Source organism: Dreissena polymorpha, chromosome 6, assembly GCF_020536995.1.
Source record: "Dreissena polymorpha isolate Duluth1 chromosome 6, UMN_Dpol_1.0, whole genome shotgun sequence".
In the NCBI taxonomy this organism is placed as follows: Eukaryota; Metazoa; Mollusca; class Bivalvia; order Myida; family Dreissenidae; genus Dreissena; species Dreissena polymorpha.
In genome coordinates, this window is record NC_068360.1 from 101,268,230 (window position 1) to 101,274,916 (window position 6,687).

Here is a 6,687-nt window from a genome sequence, read left to right on the forward strand (position 1 = left end):
ACATATGCTAATTGTAAATTGTTTTTGCAAATGTTCATTAATATCCATTAGCTTTGTAAAATATGAAGGTTTTTGTGTAGTTATTGTCTCTACTTTTTCGTTTAAACAATTGATATCACCTTTATGTGTATGAGTTTCATTATTATGATTCGTTCAAGTGAGCAAAAAGGTTCTGAATACAGTACACTATCTCTTAAACAGTGGCTTCAGTGGTTTTATATATCCGAGTCACTCTATACAATCTGAAATGACCAAACCAAGAGCAATGAGAAAATTACTACGGGGTCCTTCACGTAGCCTGTGTACATATGCATTGTTAAAACGCTATTATAAACTTGAGTAATACTGCATCATGTGAAACAACTTAAGCGTCAGTGTTATTGTAGGTGACATTATTTTTGTTGGTAAAGCATTTTATTTACGGATTATTATATACGCATTAAATGAATTTGTCATTGTTTTCCATTTGTTGACATCAAATCCATGCATGTTTAATGCTAGATATAACCTTTAAAAAAAATACATGTTCTCTTAATTTATAAACAGTGCACGCTTAGCTTATTTTGTGTACAAATGTACATATGTATTTTTTATTATTATTGTCTTACTACAGGTATGTACATAGTGTGCGCTATAATAGTTGATCAGTTAAAATATGCTATTATAACGTGACAAGAAACAAGAAAATACAATATATCGTAATTAATCATTGCCAATAAGAAGTTATTTTACAATTACGTAGTTCCCATTCAAATTGTATAACATGGTAACAGTTCATCATGGATTGAAGCTTATTTTATGTTTTGCATGTAAATATAGTTTCAGCAAATGGTATTTGTAATTGTAAAATAAACCATGCTGCTATACTAGCCGAAAGTTTATCTGACGTGGCTGTTTATATTTAGTAAATATCAGCTGGTGTTTTTATTGTACATAACTCATTTAGTTTTAATATTGTATGTGTAAATAATATTTCGATTTTTATGACAATTACGTTATTAATTGCTTAATACCCGATGTCGATGTATTTAATGTGCAATTGACTTAGAAAAGTCAGCGGACGAGTTTGCTTTATTTGTAGTAAGCTTATGCTACATTGATAGATATTAACCATGCGAATCGTTTCGTATTTAAGAATTCAAATACATGTGCATGGGTTTTTGTGAGTATTATACCCCTTTTGTATAAATTAGTAATCTTAATATGTACTATCTTTTTTCAAGTATGTGCGTGTATATATCATTAACCCATATATAACTGAAACTTTTACATTGTGAAATAAAATCTGTATTCAAATGTCTAAGTGTACAATAATACATTCGTTTGCTGTCGTATGTTACCGTTAAAATACTAATCTGTATTTAACTTTTCAATATCGTTAGTGTAGTGTATTGCTGGAAGCTAGGTTGCATGTACATACAAGAATATTCTTATGCACGAGATTGTTCTGACTATTAATAAATGCATAAACATTTCACGTTCTTTTGATCAGATGAAAGTGTGGTCAATAATAAAAGTTATCAATTCGCAAAAATCAAAAGATAAATTACAAATATATATTTTAGTAATTTAAATTTGTTGTTAAACCACATCATAGCGTATATTGTATGTAAGTGTGTTGACTAGGGAAAGAAAGACAGGAACAGATGTGGTCTACAAAGATAACATGCATCTAATAGTAGTGTATTTCTCCGTCTTCAGTAAGTTTAGGTTTATGAGGGTTATTTATAGAACACACAGTGAATTCAAAAGGTGTACACATACGTTTCTCCACATACAAACCTGTATATCCAAATGTTAGTTTAGCCCCTGACGGATGTTCGTGTTGAAATCTCGTTTATATTTTAACATACCCTTGTATGTGCGCTATGTTAAACTGTTTCAGTATTGTATTGTTATGATGTGTTACTATGTAATGTTCGTCATTTGTGCTATGTATATATATATTATTTGTTTGCGTACCATGTGTATCGTTAGAATTTTATAACATCGCGATTTTACAGTCAATGTGCCTACAAAGTAATACCATATTATTAAAGCGCTGTTTAATAGAAGTATTTACTACCTTAAAAGGCAAATGCTATGTAGTAATGTAGAAATATCTACCAACTATGTCTTGCGTACACAATATTTATGTGCATATGAATGAAATTTGTGAATGCATGTTCCAGATAAAAAGAATGATGATTTATACTTTGAAATATCTGAGAGTCCTGCCGAATTGGTTAGTATATTTTCTAAAACTAAGATTTAAGGTGCAGAACACCATACCACAAATGCCTCAGTCACAAATAATCCGGTCGCCGGCCGATGTGTCCGATCTCCAGGCATCGGGAAGACTGGACACGTCGGAGCCGTCCGCCGTCCGATGAGTGACAAAGTTTAAAACCTCAGTCACAAATAGACACCGATCACCGTCCGATCAGCGGCCGACGTTTTTTTCCGCTCATCGGGCTGGCCCCGGCAGATGATCGCACGCACATCGGGTCATTTTGTAGCATCGGGCGGCGTCCGGATTATTTTTTTATATCACAGTTTGTTTTACCCGACATGGAGCCCAGGAAGGAATCAAGTTGAGATCGAAAAAAGATCGGACGATCAACGAACGGTTATCTCCCGGCATGCGCCCGGCATTGGATTCATTGTACGTGTATCATAACGAGCATCGTCCGGCGTCCGTCGGGAATCGTGCGGAGGCCCTCTGGCAATCAGACGGTCGCCGGCCGATGTATATGCCTCTGGGAAATACCTTTACTTTTCCCGATACACATTCAATGAATCCGATGTCGGGCGATACCCGTGCGTTGATCGTCCGATCTTGTTTCGATCTCAACTCGATTCCTTCCCGTCCCGACGTCGGGTAGAATTTTAAGTAAGACTTAAAATTAATCCGGACGCCGCCCGATGCTACAAATTGGCCCGGTTGCCGTGCGATCATCGGCCGGTCGCCAGCCCGATAAGCGGAAAAATACGTCGGCCGCTTATCGGACGGTGATCGGAGTCTATTTGTGACTGAGGTATTAAGATTTATGCGTAGCAAGAAAGACATGTTCAAAATGTCGTATTAACGTTTTAATACCATAACACACACACACATACATTTGTAGAATTGGTTCAATATTAAGTACATACTGTCTTGGTTTATCCTTGTTTTAATTTTATATTTACGTTTTAAAATACTTTGTGTAGTTGTTAAGTTGTGTACTGTTTTATTTTCATTTAACTTTCTTTGAACAAAACAGTCTAATTGCCATATGCATCTGTTCATCATTATTTGTTAGAAAACAAAAGAACACTTTATAGTTATTTTAATCCATCATTATTGCTGTTGTTTATCAGTTTTATTTTAGGCTTGTATTAGTTTATTTATGACTCAATGCTTTGTCAGGGTAATGCCGTAAATTGAATCTTTGACATGCGCTCATGATGTTTTGCATGGTAAAGTTGAAATTTTATATGATGTTTTACTATGGAATACTTATCAAGGAATACAATAATTCTATAAACGAAATATAAATGTGTCATTTGTCAGTCGACCATGTTCTTATCCTTCAGGTCAAAACATTGTCGTAAATCCTCCAACAGAATTGTTAGGGCGCATTTCCTAATCGTTTTATACAACGATGTTAACAATTCATATATTGCTAGCCTTTTTTGTTCCACTGAAAAGGACCGGTTCAACTATAGACAAATTTATAATGTTCTCATGTATTTATTGCTATGATAGTGATAACATTAATCCATAGAATAGTATATGACCAAAATAAACTACAAGTTTCCCAATAATATGTTTTTATCTCGAGAAACATATACTCAAATATAACAATTCAAAAGTTCCTGTTTCGAGATACTACCTAATACATTCGACGGGCCGCACAGGAAGTTTATATAACCACATACGCAGCGTTTAAGACGCGTTCAAGTTTCTATCAAGACGTGTTTAGTGGTCAATATAAAATTTAATGTATCAGTTTTTATATTGGGATGTTGATTTATTCAGTGGTAATAATCCGTTAAAAGTTTCCCTTGATATAAATACAGTTATTAGCATGAATTTATTTGTTTCTTTCACCAAACACTTTTTGGTTTAATCGAGTTGCCATGTCTCGTATAACAGAAAAATACAAATGGACTGTGCTCTGTGGAAAGGGGGTTTAATTCATGTGCGTAAAGTGTCGTCCGAGATTAGCCAGTGCAGTCCGCACAGGCTTATCATGGACGACACTTTAAGCCTAAACTAGATTTTTGCTAAGAACGAAAAATATCATAAAAGCGGAATGTGTCGTCCCTGATTAGCCTGTGCGGACTTCACAGGCCAATCTGGGACGACACTTTACGCACATTCATTAAACCCCTTTTTTCACAGAGCGCGGTCCAAATAAATAAGAGTAAATACGTGTTTATCACAAGATACTTAGTAGTTAAGATAAGGAATACGGTCCCTAGTATTCGATTCACATCGCTTCAATAAAGTGAATACGCATATATCACATGATGCTCAGTGGTAAATACGAGCAAATTAATACCGTTTATGGCTCGTATTATCAGAATTAAACAATTTGAGATGCTATATATTATTTTTCTGTTGATTACCGCACTGCAATAATAATTGGCGCTAATTGAGCACGCGTCCGCACGCCTAAATTACGTACTTGAAGTATGCGCAAATACAATTGTACGAATCATTTACGCACAATTTTCGATCTAACCATGATTTTTAGTTTAGTTTATTTAAGTCTCATCAGCATAATATACAATCACAACATACAATAAAACATAAGCATAGCAAGATAAGTATTGATGCAAAGCATCAAAGGGCGTCGGGAATTTCAGTGTAAAAGGCACTCAATGTAGTTACATGGAACGATTTTTTTTCTACTGTAAATATTAATATATTGGCCGATTATTTTAAACAAAATGGAAAAAGATACTTGTATTACCATTATCTATGATTTTGTGTCATAACCCCTAAATAACCATTATCTATGATTTGTGTTGTAACCCCCGAATATTACATAGTTCATTTTATTTACATTGGTTTCCTTTTTTTACTGGCATCCGTGTGCAGTTTTCATTAATGGAACAGAACTGTGTAGGTTTTAAAAAATCTGCTTCATCTTGTAAGCGTAATTTCATATTTTTCTCAACTTCAAGGGGAGATAATTCTGAACTTATTCTTACGTTGCTCATTTACGATAGGGGTTGAGTACTCATTGATATGAAAACACTGTAAAAGTTTTAATGTGTTTACGAACCTCCCCACCCTCTTACACATATATTTCATGGGCATAATAAAAACAAAAAATGGTTACAATAAAACAGCATATTTATTTAAACTAAAATGTCTACATCAAAACAAAAAGTTAACATACAACACAAATAAAATAATTTTATTCTACTGGGGCTCGAACCTAGGGCCTCTTACATGTGAAGCGAGCGTGTAACCACTACACTACGGAACCGCTTGAAAAAAACACCTTATAACTAAGATATTAATAAGTGACTGTAGTGTAACGGTTATCAATAAAGCAATTAACCGCGTAATCAATGTCGTCTTGTAAAATTGAAAAAAAATACGCGTTAACCAAAACTCGAACAGCAAAAGTCTGCGCTATTGTTAGAAAAACCACAAAATAAATATATTTTGATTATGTTTTGTTTTTATACAAAAACCAGATGGTTTCACCGGTTCGCGTATTTGCCCAGTCCCTGTGATCTTTTATTATTGCCCAGTCCCTGTGATCAGTTATTAATTAAAATAATAAGCTTTGCATTATTAGCAATACATGTTGTAGTAAATGTAACAGGCACAAATGCGGTACTTATTTACACTAATTTACAAAAAAAAATCACCACAATGCAAGATATTCTGACAACAAAAATGTATACATTGATCTGTAAAATAACTTCTCCTCAATAAGCGAAAAAAAGACGTATTACATACGAGTCGCCGCACTTCAGTGCGACGCCAATAATAAAATGCTGCCATTCGAAGGTATCGAGTTATAAGATACTAGAATATTATATCAACATAAGAATCATCATACACTTATAGTGAAATGAAAGGGAGCTAACCCATGAATTCAAATTACAGAAACTGTAACAAGAGCTACAAAGTTACCTCTCTTCCAAATACCATAAAGTTATATAATCTCCAATAAAGTCTGGAAATCAGTTAAACAGCTTTGTACAATCCTATAGTTATGAGACTAAGTCACATACAAGCACAGACAATACAGTTAAAGACTCTATTACATAATAAAAGTTTGATTGACCACTCTGACCTCTCCTAAAACGTGCCATAAGAAATAAACCATAAAATACTGAAAGCGAAAATAAAGTACTATTGAGCATAGTAAAAAAAGTCTTACAAAATCATATATCGCCTATGGTCAGACCATCTACGAACTGGTCAGTGGTGACACTCAAACACAGGGATAAAACAATAATTATCAAATTAAAAAGGTAATGTTAAGTCATTTATACAATAAAATTCTTAAGTATTAAAACAGTTTTAATTCTAGGTCGCAAATGACAAACACACCATTTTATTAATACTATTTGAATGATGGTTCAGTACATATGTATAAAAGATAGCATAACAAAAAAATCTAAACAGGGAATTGGTGGATAGAAACAAGACTTAAAATTAAAGAGTGATTGAGTCAACTTGAAAGGTGTGTACTC